Raw genomic sequence first — 18,300 nt, 5'->3', positions numbered from 1 at the left:
TTTATATTTTTATACAGTCTATGGTTTATTCCAGCCGTGCCACGCACGTTTCTGAAGCGGCTCTTTGCTGCTTCTGTAAAGATACACGCATATGTCTCCTTTGAATAAATATAGCCAAAATCCATTAAAATCCCACCAAAATCCGTTGCCATGACTTATCGCTAGAGGCAAATTGTTAAAAGTCGCATAACATTGGTTAATGGAAACGCCGTCATTTCGCAATACTTTTTAATCGACATTTATAAAATATCGCCAAAGTTTTGCGCAAATCTGTAATGGAAACGCGCCTAGTGTCAACATTGTAAATAAGTCGAAAAACACAAAGTAGCCTAGCTGCTGAAACTTGAAGAGCGCTGGGCCACTGCAACTGGGCACACCATCATCTTCCACCAATCAAGAAGTCTGTCATTTCACTGGAACGGTGTGCTTAAGTCATTTTGGAAAGATCGTATTTATGAGTTGAATGCCCATGAACGCCACCACAAAGTTGTAATTGCTCAGAGTGTCCAAGTTGGCGGGGAGAGAGTGGGGTGTCAATGAGAAAGCATGTTGGATGCAATGAATGCAGCGTCAGTAAATTTGTTCAGCTGAATTATTACTATTATTTTATTTATTTATTTTTGTTTACAATAAAACTATCGAGGTTGCATGTACAAAATACCATAGTATATACAATTGAATAAAAACCCCAAAACACACTGATGCACATTCTTTAATCATCATTTTGTATATATAGTTAAAAAAAAAATTACTGAATTTTTTTGTAGAAATGGTACATCACCATCTTGCTCTGACCAAAGTGATTGAACACACCTGACGTGGTAATTACAAACTTCCCAGGAGGACTTGAATCCACCAGAAGACAGAGTTATGACATTTTAATTATAAATTGCAATGTGAACGTTTTTTTTTTTTTTTTTAATTAAACGTACACATGGATGAATTGTTCACAATAACTTCAATAACATGCATTTAGAAAATATATAAGATGAATTTCCATTCCATGCTGACTTCAAATAACAAAACGTCACTACAACAAAACAAAATAACCCTGACACAAATGTAACAAGACAAATATTCCAAATCACCCTCGCACATAGTCAAAAATACACACCCTCAAACTCAATTACTCAGATGCTTAACTAATCACACAAACACACTCCGACGGCTGATGGTCCTGAAACAGACATAATGTTCCTTAAAACATTTACCCCCCTCAGCTCCCTTTTCGCTGTTTAAAACAAAAATGCCCGGCTCCGTGCTGGTGCCGCAGCAGGCAGATTACGCACACAAAGGTTTGAATTGTTAATCTGGCAACCCGCGTTTAGAGAGTGGTGGGGTGAAATATCGCACGAGCTCCGCAATAGAGCTTATGTTCCCTCAATGGGGAGTCAGCAGTCTCCAACTGCGTCCTCTGAGTCACCAATGCCAGTGCAGGGCCAATAACGCTGCAGTCTTTGTTGTACCTAGAGCACATTACGCCACGACACGCTCCCTCTGCGCAACTTCTGAGAGTCACAGTGGAAAAATGTATGTGGGGGACGGGGATTTACGTAGTTGTTGCTGAAGGGAGAGAGGTTATGCGTTATGTAATTATCTACAGGGCCATACGTTTAGCTATGTGCAGGTAAGAGAAAAAGAAATGTGTGATAAGAATGTGAAGATCTCATGTTCTTGCTATTATCAATCAACTAGGTTGATAAAAAGTGATTGGAAAGGGAGAATCTAACTCACTGCCATGGTTTTTACTTCAGGCTCAATGTGTTAATGATCCACAAGCTTCATCTGCTTCACTCATTGCTACGAGCAATCCACCCCATCATTTTTTCATCCAAATACGCTAACACTTTTCTGTTTATTTTGCTTTTTTTGTTTCAATAACTCAGTGTGATTGCCTTGTGGGGCCACTAAACTCATATTTGGGCACACCGCAGTGGGGAACTGCAACTGTGAGGCCTCTTAGTGGGGCTTTGGCGTCTTAAGTCATGCCAATCATAATGCAATAAAATGACAGTCAGTCATGGCAATAGCCAAAGGGTGGCATAACATACTGGCCAGATACCAGTCTTGTTTAAGCACAGAGCAAATGTGTTTTAAGGCCCCATGTAATCAGTTGACAACAACAACGTTGATATATTTTAGGACTACTGCTACTACTGCTGCTATTATTTATTTTTTAGCTGATCTAACGATTAATGAACTGTAATAAATGATTACCAATTAATCTAACCCTAATAAAGCTATCAATTGTTTTCTGATTAGTTTATTAATTGTTATTTGGTTAACTTACCATTAAATAATGACCATAAACATGCCATTACATTTTCCAATTAAACATTTATTTTTATTATATATTTTAATTTTATTGTATTTTCTCAAAAAAAAAAAAAAATAATAGAAAAAAAAAATAAATAAATAAAAATACTTGCCAAGAATTAAAAGGCATTTATCAGAAATACAAATGTCTACGAGTCCAACATCATTTCTATCACTAGCCAGAAGCAGGTGATATTAAGGAGACGGACATTTGCATTATAGAGAGTGTTTGATTGGGAAAAAAATGGATAAGTGCAAGATGAATCATTAGAATTTTTGGTCCATTTTTCCCAGAAAGAGAAATTGTATATTTTAATTGCAACATATGCTACATTTATATGTTAATTGTTTAAAAGTTGATTGTTTCAGCGCTCTAATGGTCTTGAGCTAATAAACTAAGACTAAAAGTTCATAATTCCCATTTTGATTTCATTGGCCTTTGTGAAAAAAAGTACAATTTAGCATCCTTTAAAAAAAGAGTATTTTTTATGGAAATAATATACTTTAAAATAATATATTTAAATGCAAATAACGTTTTTGACATTTAATTGCATGTTAATTGCAATTAAATTGATACATATATTTTAAATTTATATTAAAATGCAATTATTTGTACTTTAGAGTGCTTAAGTATTTAAGTAGGACTTAAGTATATAATTATGGCCTGGTTTCACAGTCAGGGCTTAGACTAAGCCAGGATTAGGCCATAGTTCATAGGACATTTAAGTAATTTTTATAAACATACCTTAGAAAAAAAAAAAGAAAAAAACATAACTGGTCTGCATATTGAGACAAAACAAAGGCACTGACATATTTTAAGATCAATACGTGCAAGTTTCTTTCAGTTGAAACTTAAAAGGCTTGAAGGCTTCAAAATGACCTCTGTTGTATTTTATTTATTTATAATTATTTAAAGTTAACTAAAACAAACTTCAGTGTAAATTTTTTTTTTTTTTTAACTTACATATCATGTATTTAAATATATTTGTAATTGAACATCTGTAATGATGAATTTAGTACATTTAAAACATATTAACCTTAAATGTTATATCGAATACATCACTGCAAATTATAATCAAGTACTTTACATGTGATTTAGTATGTTAGTCAACATATCAAAATAAGTGTACTTGTTAAAAGCATGATGTGATTATTAAAACATAATGATTTAGCATACTTTAAAGTACAATTTTAGACATTATTACGAAGTGCACTTTTTAAAAGTGTACTTAAGTGTGTTAAGAAGCGATTATGAAAGTGTCTCTAAGTATGCTAAAGTGGTCTTTTATTAAGTATTAAGTACACTACAAGTACAAATTCAATACAATTAAGCACACTTCTATTTCCAGAGGTCCTGAAACATTTTTTTTTTTCGCTACATCATTCAATAATGTAGAATTGATTGAAGTCCGTAAAGAGACATTGATGCTGACATGATGTGCAGACATTTAACAAACTTAATGAATTCAGCTCTATGTTGGCTACATAACTTAATTTGCCTAAACATTGATGTAATCCATTGGGATTTCCCTCCTCCTTGTGTCTCTTTACATAATTTGAGTATTTGCATGAGGTCCCGCTAGCTGCTACGCCGTGGGCCGCGTTCAATGACTGACTCGTGTCAGTCACATCAGCATGCACAGCTGCACGGAGATGCAAATCACAGCACTCTCATTTAAATAAAGACCCAACCATCTGGGGGCACAAACAGGACGGGGTATCTCCTGGGCGGAGAGTAGTTGGCTGTTTTCTCATGAATCACATGCAGATTTACACATAAAGGTGTGATGGGATCAGTAAGTCAGTCTAATGATCTATATTGATCCCCAGCTCTCTCTGTCACAGACTTTATGAGTTGCTACACTTGTCATTAACATGTTTTTTCATGTTAATTTGTGATAATGCACTGTCAATTTGGCTCCCATTTTTCCAGTTCAAGAGTACTTTTTTTGCAAGGACTGAAAGTGAACAGGCATTTAGTCGTATGAAACATCCTTGATTGAACCTTGGTCCAAAGGAAAGTATAATTTATATTGACTGTAATTGTCCCAGTGGTGGTGTCCACTTCATCGGGACGGGGGTGGGCAGAAAGGCTGATGAGGTCTTTCGTGTCTGTTAATCAATAAGCCAGCAGGGTTCCCCGAGGTCAAACGGTGACCATAAATGCATAACCTCCAATGATGGAGGCTGAAGATGGAGGATGGACTGTTTCCATGTTTCTGTCTTATTTGATTTTTCCTTCAAAAAACTATGATGTACGCAAATGTTGGTGAAACATTTTTACACTTAAAAATATTGAGTAAATTTTAAAGCTGTGTGTGAAATCACTGCTTTGAGTTACGGTAACTCAAATATTTGAGTAAGCCCATTTAAAACCAATATTTATGAGTAATGTCAACTTATTTGATTTTGAATCGACTAAAAATAGCAGCTAACTATTATTGCCTTTAATATCAAGCAACATGCAGTTTATACAGTCTAAATGTGCGGTCACATTTACCGTTGCGAAATTCCACATGAGAAATCCAATTATTTCCAAAGGAATCTGTATGATTTTGAGTTTTACATGAGGACACAAGCTTTATATTCTCTTCATGGTGTCACGAATCAGTCTAAACATGAATGTGATGTATGTGATATGGTCATAAATCATTGTATTTTTTTTTTCAGTGAAATCCACAAAGTTAGTGAAGGATTCTTGTAGCGAAAACATCACTGTATTTTTAAGACTATGTGAGGTTTGCTGTCAGCTCCAATACAGTTAGTTCTGTCCAATCCTTCATTGACAGCTTCTTTCCAAATACTGCATTAAACTGCAAAAGTTTCACCAAACGATCTGAAATCTGCTACCCAAACTGCTAAGGTCGGACTGAAGTGATCAGGGACCTTGAAGAAAATAAACATCAGTGAGTCGTGAACAACACAGTGTTTGGCAGACTTCCCCAGCATCTTATTGTTGGCTATATATCTACTGGGATGAAACTATTTTCTTTTTCTGTTGTTAAGAATTATAGTATAATCCTATTTCCTTCTTACTTGATCATGAGTGATGTGGCCACCATGCTGGATAGCCAATCTGGTTTCGTGGTTTATATGTAACATATGTTATTCATATGTAATGTTTGCAGGTACAAAAACATGCTTTTTTGCATTCATGGATAGATGCTGAAATGCACAAAATGGATATACTGACAGCATTTAATTTGTATTTTGTTTCCAGAGTGATCATCATCTCGTGAACAGTGTGACATAGTATGATTTATAGTGCTAGATTACTTACAAATTGTAGTCTGTTACTGATTACAAATTACATGATGAAAATTATAGTCAGTAATGTAATCTAGATTTCTCATTTCAGGTAATGTATTCTGACTACTTTTGGATTACTTTTAGATTACTTTTAACTTTAAATATAATTATTGTTAAAAAAAAACGAAGATATTCAATTATATATTAAATTATTTGTTGTCAACATGATCAAATGCATTAAACATTACATTAATCTCGGGTCGAAAAACGTAATATAATCAAAATATAAAAAGTACTAAATTTTTGGAATCTGATTACGTAATCCAGATTACATGTAATGAGTTACTACCTAGGACTGAAATATGAGCAATTTTTCAGTATCACTAGCTATGTTTCCATCACCCTATTTTAATGCGCATTTTGAAGTATCGCATGAGAAACGAGAGATGGAAGTTTTGCGCATAAGTTAAATTCGCAACTTTGGATGGAAACCCGGCTACTGTTGTGCTAAATAGTGGTTGCTTTGCAAAAAAAGTGCAGTGTCTTAGATACCTCAACTACATTCAAATTTAACACTCCTAAGAAGGCAAAACCAAAAGAGGTTTGATATTCATAACTTCTCCTTTAGTCCACAAAGAAAGCCAGGACAGCCATTAGATGTGGAAAGAGACAAAGCGTGAAGTAACATTTTCCAAAAGTTGCTAATGTTAGCAAGAACCTAGTACATCCAGACACTATTGACTCGCATGCCTTAATGGCAACACGTCTAGACGTTTCCAGGCACAGAAATACCTCAGTCTCATTAATTAATTAAACACACTGTGGCATCTTTTAAGATTGCATCAGCATATTTCTACAGTCCTGGGATGGTTCAATGTGAAAAGTATTGTGTGTTTTATATATTCAGTTTCTGGCTAACTGAAATTAACTGGAATGTCCCGATTCTCTGTCTGCAAACTCTTGTCCCAGATATCAAACCGTTCAACAAATTCTTCACTTCACTTCCAAGCATAAAAAAAGACCTAGAACAAATTGTCTTTATATGGATATTTTTTTAGAGACCAGCATTCAAAACTTCAAAGTTAAACCCCTGTGAAAAAGAAGTACACTTCGCATACTTTTAAAAAGAGTACCTATTAAGAAAACAATATACTTTTAAAGAATATATGTGTGAACTGAATGTAATGTTTTCAGACACTTAATTGCACGCTATTTACAATTAAATGCAGATGTAGTATAGTTTTAATTTATATTAAAAACAATTTGTTGAACTTTAGAATGCTTTTTTGTAGGACTTAAGTGCTTCTTTAGATGTAATTTCATTATTACTTCTATTCTCTTTGACATATGTTTAAATACTGCCGAATATACTGACAAGCATTTACAGATACTTTTAAGACTTGAAGTACACTACAAGCGTACATTCTATACAATTAAGTGCACTTCTTTTTCACAAGAGAAATCCAACTTTGACCCTCCAGTCCATTGCTAACATAATGAAAATGGTGTTCTTCTTCAGTTGCATCCCCCCAAATTTCCTTTGGTTCGTCACATCTTGGTGCTCAATCAAAGATTATCTCCTCAGTCCATAAAGAGCTTTGTCACTTCTAGATGTCTAATTCTGATTGAGAACCCTCCCTCCTCCTTTTCTGCCATCCTTTCCTCCAAACTAATCCATAGCCTATAGTTTAGCCTTTCATAGGGAAGATTACAGAGAAATAGCTATTAAGGCTTTGGCGCTATCAATTCTGATATCGCAAAGCCACTTAAGGGCCCAGCAGACTCGGTTAGGATTCTGGACCCGACTCTGCTGTGCAAGGAGTTGGAAGGAGAGGAGGGAGGCAGTTGAGAAAAAGAGAGAGTTATCTTGTTTAGAAAGATTTGGTCAATGTGCCCCTCTGTGGACCACTCTCTGGTCTCCTTTATTGAGACCTCCCAAGAATGCATTCATTGGAATAGCTGTAGATTTGGTCCTAAATGTTTTGAGGAGTGTGATTGTCTCTCTTAATCATGCACATTTTTTCAACGTTAAAAAGAGCTATTGATAGAGTTTCGAAAAACTCATGCAGATGGTGATGTACTTTTAATGGTTGCTCATCAATGTACAAGTTCTCAATTAATATGAGGTTCTAAAACTACTTGAATAATAATGTCAATACGAGCTCTCACTTCATGTTAACTGTGTATTTACAAGTGTAAATTTACAGTTAAAGGGCCAGATTTACTAACAGCTTGCGCCAGTGCAAACTGTCTTTTGGCGTTAAAATAGTACTGTTAGGATTTACTAAAGACACGCAGTGAAAAATTGCGGCGGATTCACTTTTTTACAATGGAAGAGAGTGAAGGTGCATTGTCCATCTTTTTTTACAGTCTATGGTTTTAACACAAAAACTCATAACATTGAAACATTTTAAATAAAATGCAATTCCACTAATAACATTCAAGTGCTTTTACTATGCAAGTGAAGTGTGTCTTAGATGACTTAGGACTAGATTTACTAACAGTTTGTGCCTGCACAAACCCTCTTTTCACGTAAAAAAAAATAAAAAAATAACTACTGTCAGGATTTACTAAAGACACGCAGAGAAAAAATAGCACTAAAAAAGTGTGGACAGTTACTTTTGCAGCTGGCCTTGTTGCGTGTTCATTTGTAGGAGTTTCCCTTTCAGACACAAAATTTATGGAGCATTTAAATAAATCAAAAAAAGTGATTTACCAAGGTTTGCAGTAGTCAGTTTACTGGTATTTGCGCCATTTTTTAAAAAGCATTTCTTAACCCATTTTGCGCCTGTGTTGTTCATAGATTACCTTCACTTGATTATCATCTCTGATTATCTTAAACAAGCTTTGCTGGTTTGTGCTGCTAGATTGTGTTGGTCATTATGGAAATTGTCCGGCTGTGTCTTTGTTCTTTAATTTGTGCATTGTCAGTAGATCATCTGCACTTTCCACTCCCATCGGCACTTTTATGGGATTGCAGTCTCTTGCTAGTTCGCTCTGTTTAGTAAATTTGAACCTAAGTGTGACCTGCAATGATGTGAAACGATCATTTAGGGCTGGTTCAAATAAAACTCGTCCTGTTCACCTAGTCCAGGGATAGGCAACGTCGGTCTACTGTCCTGCAGAGTTTAGCTCCAACCCTAATCAAACACACCTGATCAAGCTAATCAAGGTCTTCAGGATTACTAGGGCTACAGGCAGGTGAGGTTATTTTTATTTAAATTTTTTTATTTTATTTTTTTCAGGGTTGAAGCAAAACTCTGCAGGACATCGGCACTCCAGGACTAACATTGCCTATCCCTGAGCTAGTCAGTTCATGCAGCAACGTATATTTACTGTACTTCCATCTAAAACTTTGCTGTTCTGGAAGATTCTGAAACAACTTGGTGTTCACGGTTGACTACAACATGCCTGTTTGATTACCCCAACATCCTATCGTTTAAAATAAAGTGTACTTTCTTTTTTGGAGGGAAGGCATATTTCCTCAGTGTTCAAATCAAATGTACGACACTGTTCAGCGCATTCTGCCGACACTTACACATAAAACAAACACGACAAATGGACCAAACACTTTGAAACAACGTTGTTACTGTTTCCATTCGCTTGATAGCCCCATCCAGGCTCCCTTTGTTGACGACACTTTAGTTACCTCCTTTAAACTGAGCAAGTCCTAGAGGACACAGCGGGAAGCCTGAATCCAAACAGCCAGCATAATCAGCGAAATAGAAGGCTATCTATGGCCACTTTACTTTTGTTAAGATTCCAGATGAGAGCAGAAAGTAGTACATGAACACATGAGCTGAAGTGCTTCACTGCTTATACTAACGTAATGGAAGCAAGGCTTAAGCTATGCACCGTTCGGCCTCGTGACTGCTTGCAGTTCTTCCTTGGATGTGTTCCCAATGACACCCTATACCCTCCATTGGGCACCACATGTGACATCACCACTAGAGTGAGTAAAATATGTGCTAGAGGTCAGGCTGTGAGGGAACATGCTGTTTGGACACACCGAAAGCCAAAGGCCAGAGAAAGTAGTTGAAATAGTGACTTGTGGAAAAAACCTTTGCTTTATTATCTCAGAGAGTCCATGGTACATCCATTGGCGCTCTGCACTGATATTGGCACGACTTGCCCAATTAAAGATGGTCATTAAGCTTACACTGCAATGACAGCGACCCTGAATAACCTACATTTATGAGTCTTGGCGTAACCTCATGCGGTATTTATGCTCGCTTTACGAGGCTGCCTTTCTAAGAGTTGGAATCGTGTGGCATATTAATTTATTTTTAAAACTAATTTGATTAGGATTGCCAAGACTTTGACACTGTGTCCTAAACAGACACAACATGATAAAAAGTGATGAAAGCCATCTCTTCCACATTTTGTTCTTACCAGTCACATTCACAACGAACGACAGGACATTTTGACGGTCGCGTGGTTTCTATTTGCATCATGCTGGGTAGCCCCGCCCATAGAGAAATCTCATTGGTCCATAATTGCAATTATATGAAAATGTATGATAGTTTAAATTTATATTAAATACAGTACTTTTTTGACCCACTTAAGTAGTATCTTTATATATAATTTCAAAATTACTTATATTATGTTTGAAATATGATTAAAGTGTACTGCTGAATGTACTGCCAAGCATTTATGGTAAACTAAAACATACTTTAATGTAATTTCTATTGAAACATCTGTGTCATATATTTTTAAATATATGTATTATTACAGATTTTTAATGAAGTTGCAATGTAGTAGTAGTAAAATATATTAACTTGAAATAAAATATATTCAATAACACACTAGGAGTAAAATTATAATCATGTACTTTACATGTGTTTTAGTATGTTAGTCAACACATCAAAAGTGCACTTAAAGGCAGAGTAGGTGATATGGTTCAAAAACAGTTTTGTTATGCTGGCTGAAAGTCTCTTCACATCCCAATAGCAATCACCAAGTTAAGTGGTCTAAATGTATTTATATGTATTTAAATTGTCTGTGGAATGCATTGGACCCTAAAATGTTCGTCCAATCATATCCCTCGGCCCGAGGACTACGATAGGTTGTCCTACCTGCCTGTCAATGTATGTATTTGCATACCTCTGTGCGCCCTGTTCGCGCAGACATGATACATCATCAGCGCGTTACATCACACTATTGCAGACCGAGTGCTTTCTTATGCTTTCAAAGCTAGCTTGCTAACCTGTCCGAAATGGCCTACACTGCCTTTAAGTGCATTAAAAACATTGTCATGAAAATGTACTATCTTTAAATACAATTAAATGGCCTTTCAAGATTTACTTTCAAGATTTGAAGTACACATCAAGAGCACATTCAGTACAATTAAACGCACATTCTCCATTGCAGTATATTAAAATGACAAATGTTTTGTGATTGGATGGCATTGTGGTGTTCTGCAGCATTTTCCCTTTCAGACAAATTGGTGTTGACAACTTTACGTGTTGTGCCTGGTTAGGATACATGTTAAATATGTTTATAGAGGAACAAGTATGTTCTTTCACCCACTTTGCTGTGTTCATACTAAGTTTTTTTTTTTCATTTTGGTTTTGTCTATTCAGTCTTTTTCTCACCGGAGGAAACTCAATACAAAACCAGTGAATGGAAAATAGCAGTGCTCAGATGAAAAGTACACCATACTCTCATTATAGCATGCGAGTTTGATAGAATTGAAAGAGGAAACGGCAACAATGTGATATAAAAACATCACAGTACTTGTATATGAAATCTAAATGTGGCTAAATTGTTGCAAATTTGAGGTTTCTACATGGTTATAAGCTACAAGTATATACTTGTTGAGGGTGTTTCTTTCCCATTTACTATCTGTAAGACATGTGTGGAACACAGTTTTCCCCCTGAACACAGAGAAAGAGATGTTCAATTTCGTATAAAGTTAATGTACACGTGACTGTACACCTTCCAGTCATTTTGTCTTTGGTCCCTCCTCCTCTCACCCTCCTGTCCTTTATAGCCACCAGTCTGTTGCTGTGTGCCACCTTTAAACCCCTGCTCACTTTGGAGGCAAAAAGCATTTTTAGGCAAGCCTCCAGCTGGCCAGAAATCTCTCTCTCTCTCTCTGGCTAGAGATGGACAGAAGGTATGGTGCCATGATAAGGGCAGCTGGCCCCAGCATCTCTATGAGCCTGCGTGTGAAAGCACAGATACCTTTCAAAGCATGTTATCCTCTCTTAAAGAAAGTGATAATGACAAAGACAAAACCAGAGAGGGGGATGGGATTGTTTACTGCTTCGGTCGTTCGATATTGTCAGCTTTTCTGGGATAGTTATTGTCAGGCATAGTTCATTCAAAAATGAAAATTATGTCATTATTTACTCACCCTCATGTCTTTCCAAACCTGTATGAATTTCTTTCAGCTGTTGAACATAAAATAAGACATTTTGAAGAATGTGGGGAACCAAACAGCTGACGGTAGCCATTGACTTCCATAATATGGACAAAAATACTATGGAAGTCAATGGCTATGGTCGACTGTTTGGTTTCCAACCATCTTCTTTAATCAACAGAAGTGTTCAACAGAAGAAAGAAACTTATACAGGTTTGGAACTTGAGGGTGAGTAAATGAAGACAGAATTTTCATTTTGGGGGTGAATATCCCTAAGCAAACAAGTACAATATCAATGTTACTAAATTGTATAAATATTGCTGATGTGCACAACATTTGCATATGATGGATGGTTTTAAATAGTCATGAGTCTAAGTACAGATATTTAAAATTAGCACTGCTTACATTCTCAATGCATGTTCTAATTGTGTGTGTAATTGCATTTGAAACGACTTTCCTTTCAGATGATGTCATCGAGGCTGTTTATTTTCTAGCTCCTCCCCCTCCAACCAGCTGGCTCCATTCTGATAGGCAACGCCCACTTTTTAAGAACCAATTAATTCAGGTCTTGGCTTACAATCCTTTTTCACCCTGACATACAAATCACATTGTGAAAGTAAAATGGGTTGCAAATGACATTTTATATTGACCATGTTCTTTTGGCACAGGTCTGATTTAGACGTCTTAACAATACTTCACCCAACCTATGAGCGAACAGTTGTCCTCACTGATCACTAGACAACCTCCCACATCCTAAACATATCTGTCATTTTGACACAACAATTACAGCAGAAGGACACGTCCACTTCGGCAACCTCCTTGACTAGAATAGATCGGTATAATTAATTTACTCAGGATTGTTATACGGTGGCACAAATCCGCGGATTGAACTGATAAGAAGAGGTGGCGTCGTTGATGCTGTTATCATTGAAACCATTATCCTCTTCAATTAAGATGAAGATGTAAATCCCTAAAGAGGAACTGCTTGTCAAAAAGAGACCTGGGATTTATCTCAAACTCAGTACAAATTATGTTGTAGAATGCTTATGCTAAAAGTGTGGCTACAATTGTTATTATCATAGACTGTGTATCCGCTTAAATATATAGATACAGTATGTTTAAGAAACAAACTTAAAGGGATAGTTTAGCTAAAATGAAAATCCTGTCTACTTTGTATCACCCTTATGTTGTTCAAAACCTATATGACTTACATTCTTCTGTGGAACACAAAATATATTTTGAGGAACATTTAAAATGTTTTTGGTCATGACTTTCATTTTATGGATGAAAAAAAAATACAGCCCTGAAAAAAGTGTGCTTATTTGTATTAAACGTGTACATAGTGTATTTCAAATCTATCCATCCATCCATATATATATATGTGTGTGTGTGTGTGTGTGTGTGTGTGTATAAACTGTACTAACAGTACTAACTGATAATAATTAATAATGAAATAATGTAAATAATGAAGTAAATGGTCATTTAAGTGTACTTCAAGAGAAACACTTTCATGACTGTTAACACACTTTGAAAAGTTCACTTTGTAATAATGTCAATTTAAAAGTTGTGCTTTAAAGTACATTTTAAATATGTCTTAATCTTTTGGTAACACTTTATTTGAAGGACTAGTGCTCACTATTAACTAGTTGTTTATTAGTATGCATATTATTAGCATATTGGCTGTTTATTAGCACATATTAATGCCTTATATATGTGTGTTCCCTAATCTAAAGTGTTACCGATCTTTTTTCATCCTGTAAATAAGTACTTATTTTGAATAACATTAAAGTACTGTACATGATTATAATTTTGAACTGTAGTGTTATTTGATGTAATGCATTTTGAACATACTAAATTGCAACTTCATCAGAACAATTGTTTGATTATAAATATATCTAAATACACAACATACAGCTTTCAATAGAAATGTCATTATCTATTTTCACTCTTAAGTATATTCTTTTAAAGCATATTATGTCAGTAATAAGCACCCTTTTTAAAAGTATGCTAAAGTTTACCACTGACAACCAAACCACTGACATATCTTATTTTGTGTTTCACAGAAGAAAGTAAGTCATGCAAGTTTGGAATGACATGAAGATGAGTAAATGCTAAGTTTTTAATTTTTGAATGAGCTATCCCTTTAAACATACTGTATTGTCTATATCAAAGTATTGACTTGAGAATGTTATAAAATATACATTGAGAAGGAGGAGGAACCCCATAATGACCGAACGGCTGGGTTGAGATCAGCCCCTGTTATCATGTTAAAGGATGCTGTCCTGAGCCTCCACAGCATTTAACTGTTACTTTACATAAAGTTGTCGATATCATCAAGACTCATTCGATTACACTCACAGTGATGGCGGTGTTACTAGACTTTGATGCGTGCCGTTTTAAACAGAGCCCTCATCTTTCTGGATCCTGGTGTGGGCATGTCAACAACACACCAAATTAGTGTTGATTGAATCATTGTTCTAAATGGGAAATGATAATTGCGAGAGCCGGTGGCTTCGCACATTACGCAAGTGCTGGTTCATGACTTTTCGAGAAAAATGGGCTGCCTTATTAAAGCTGGCTGCCCCAGCTCCTAATTTATTTCTAGGATTTCCGAAGTTTCAGCAAACTGGGGATTAGAGGGTTTTTTTCCCCCTTCACAGATTTAGCCTCTGTCCAGCGCTCTCCTCGCTCCCAGATGGAGCCGAGTTGTTTGCGTCTGCGCTTTTGGCAGTAGCGCCTGTGTTTTGTCTGTATGTCTGAGATGCTTTTGAGGTTTGTGAGGTCTTGCTTGTAACCTCCAAATTAAATAGGCAATAAATTATTATATTATATTATATTATATTATATTATTATATACATTTTTTTTCTCCTGGTTTATTAAATATATAGATAGATTAGGTCTAATAACATTTGAACACACATGTCTTTGAATGCTGAATAACATTTGACAAAATAAAGATAATAATATATATATATAAAATAGATATATAAAAATGTAATATCTTTATGTGAGACAAAAAAGTAGACTTTAGCATACTTGTTGCTTAAGGAAAAAAATAATATGCTTTCAAATAACATGCTTAAGCGCGGGACTACATGTTATGTTTTCGGACACTTGACTATTCTGTGTTCTATGTTCAAATGTAAATTTATATTATATTTTAATAGCTTAAATTTATATTAAATGCAACAAGCTTAACTTTTTAAGTTTGCTTTGTTTGACCCACTTAAGTAGGATCTATAAAGCGTACCATAATTAGTTATATTGTGAAATATGTGTACTGTAAAATAAAATAAAGTGCAATAATTTATGGTAAACTAAAATGTACTCTAATGTCATTTCTGTTAAATCTTGTGTCAAGTATTTAAATATATTTGTAATTACACAAGTTTTTTTTTTTTTTTTAAAGAAGTACAAGTGCACATTCAGTACAATTAAACTCACTTCTTTTCCACAAGGCATATACTGTTACCAAAGGCAAAATGAAATCCTTGCAATTAGTAGTTGAGTATGAGTGGATTTGGGGTCGGCTTATAATTCAAAGTGGCCTTGAAACACTATCCCACACTGCTAAATGTTAGTGAGGAAAAACTAACACGGCAGCAAACACATGAAGCACATCTTTATGACACAACAGCTGAAGAGATCAGAGCAAAACACGGGGGTCATGGAATCTGCCACAGGTCAGCGGCCCCTGACCTTTCAACATCTCGATGTGTGTGTGTGATTATGTGTGAGTGTGAGAGAGTGGGGCTTCCTTCAAAAGACATTACATTGAGAATATTAGTATTTCACACCTCCTCGTTTAGAACCAAGCCAATTGGAATATTAAGCCAAAAGAGCTTTACTATGCTAATATTGTGTTGTAAACATCTAAAAAATATCCCATGAATACCTACTATCCATAATTCAGTCTTGAACTTAAACCTGTAAAGCCTAACATATAAAGTAATAGCTAATTCAAAAAAATATTTTCATTTGAAATGCAACAGTTTATTGAACCTTTATGCAAAATATTAAACAAGTTTGTGTTTCTTGTTGAGTATCATATTTGATACATCAGGTGTTTATGGCTCATATAGTGAGAATATGAAGCTCAAACTGGAGGAGGAAAAACAGCTAAATTTTATTCGGAGAGCAAACTGAGTAAAATAAATAAATAATTATTAAATATATTTTCCAAAATATACATATTAATGGACAGAATTTTACGTAAATATATTTCAAAACATATTTTATCAAATATTTTTTTTTGGCCATTTTTTGTATATATTGCATGATAAAAAAAAATTATAATAAAAATAAATAAATATATATATATATATATATATATAGAGAGAGAGAGAGAGAGAGAGAGAGAGAAATTATATATAGAAATTATATAAAACGCATATAAATATCAGTTGTCACTCTATATCTCTCAATAATATGTTTTAGTAAGAATATATTTATTATTATTTATTAATATATATTTAAACAAAAAAAAAAACTCTACTTTCAAAACATATAATGCAGTGCAATGCAATGATGATTGAGAGACAAACTAATAAAAATTCCTCAAAAGCCTCATGATCATATGATCATGTTTTTTCCCCTAAAATACTGATGTATGGATAATCAAGTAGACCTAAGTTGTTTCAGTCCAGTAAGTATTCATCTTGAAATATTACTAACAGATTTCACAGCAAAAAGACACGTAGGCTCCATAGGGTTAACTAAGCATATAGAGTTGTTCTGCAGAACAAATGTGCTCTGTGTGTCTGGACGGTTTTCAGCTGTTGGCGTCCTGCAGTGCTGTCAACACGTTGAAGGTGCTCAAAACACTGTTAATACCGAGTCTTAAGGACAGAACCTCTCCACTGCGGCCCACTGTCACACAGCGTCCAATGTCTGTGAAACTTTTGGCAGAGCGGCTCTAAAAAAGGCTAAAGGAACTGGAAGAGGAATGGGCTTTTGACTGCTGCCGTGGCACTGGAACGGAGTGGATGTGAAATTATATCTGGGGCTTTGTCGAAGCTTATCACGGGGAAGCTGAGGGCATTTTGGGGCACTTTGGAGAAGCGTGACGAGAGGGACAAATTGGTCACATGTATGCTGATAGTCTTACATGGCTCTGTGAATCCTGTGCATAAATCTTTTTAACTGTATTCAAGGGCAGGCTTTAAGATGGTTTAGATGTGTACATTAACTGACAGTCACCACTGATAAGCTACAACTAAATAGTGTAGAAACTTAATTTGCTGTAAAGTTGCTTTGCAACGATTTGTATCGTGAAAAGCGCTATACAAATAAACTTGAATTGAATTGAACTGCACGAGCAAACAAATAAAAAGTCTGATTTCTTTATTTTGGCTACCTTAACATCCACAAAGCATGATTCAGAGACTACGGGCATATCCGATATCAAAGCCAACCCCAAATGCACCTGGCAATGAAAAGGATTTTGACATGACGTTTCACACAGAAAGCAAATGTTCAGCCCAGCCTTTATGTTACTTCTCTGTGTCTGTAGCTCATACTGCAATACAGATGTTTTTGATTAAACTACTCTAAATGTATGTGCCATCATCTTCCTTTCAGTGAATTAAAAGATTTAGATAAGCTGTAGTGATTAAGAGTGGAGGACGGGTCTGCTGGCAAATCCCTTCCAACAGTTCCTCAATATTTGTTTGCATTTTGTAATCTATGACAGTAAAACCAAAATATTAATGCCAAGATATCTGCTACTGACATTCTGCAATGCTATCAATGCACTGAATGAATGATAAATATTTGAGCCGTGTTAGAAGATAGTATTCCAACACAGAGTTATTAAAACTGAAGCTAAAGTTAAAACCATTAAAACATTGTTAGCACATGAAATAAAAGAATCATTAAGTGAAATAAAACAAAATAACATATACAAACTGATTTCAGCTGGTTGCCAATACCACATTTCTTATTTTAATGTGGTTTAACTTAAAATTAACTAACGTTACAACTAACTAAAGAATGACTAAAGCTACAACTTAAGCTAAAACAAGCAAAAAATAACTAAAGCTACAACTGAAAACTAAATAAAATAATATTAAACTACTAAAAATGACAACAAAAAAAACACAAACAAATTCTGAAAATGTAACTAAAATTAAAATGAAAACAGAAAACATAAAAATAAAAACTGATTCAAAATATAAATAAAAATTATAATAGTATAGTATCTCAATGTGATACCAAAATAACACCATTCCAACATCATAACACTCTGCATATTAGTGTCAGGGATTCATCACAGTCACTGCAGTCACCAGCCCGGATAATCACCCGATCACAGTCACCTGAGTTCTGATCACCCGCACCTGCTGTCACCAATCAAGCCACACTACAAATA

Source organism: Sinocyclocheilus rhinocerous, unplaced genomic scaffold (assembly GCF_001515625.1).
Source record: "Sinocyclocheilus rhinocerous isolate Xijiao unplaced genomic scaffold, SAMN03320098_v1.1 scaffold9, whole genome shotgun sequence".
NCBI lineage: Eukaryota > Metazoa > Chordata > Actinopteri > Cypriniformes > Cyprinidae > Sinocyclocheilus > Sinocyclocheilus rhinocerous.
Note: the sequence above shows the minus strand (reverse complement) of the source record.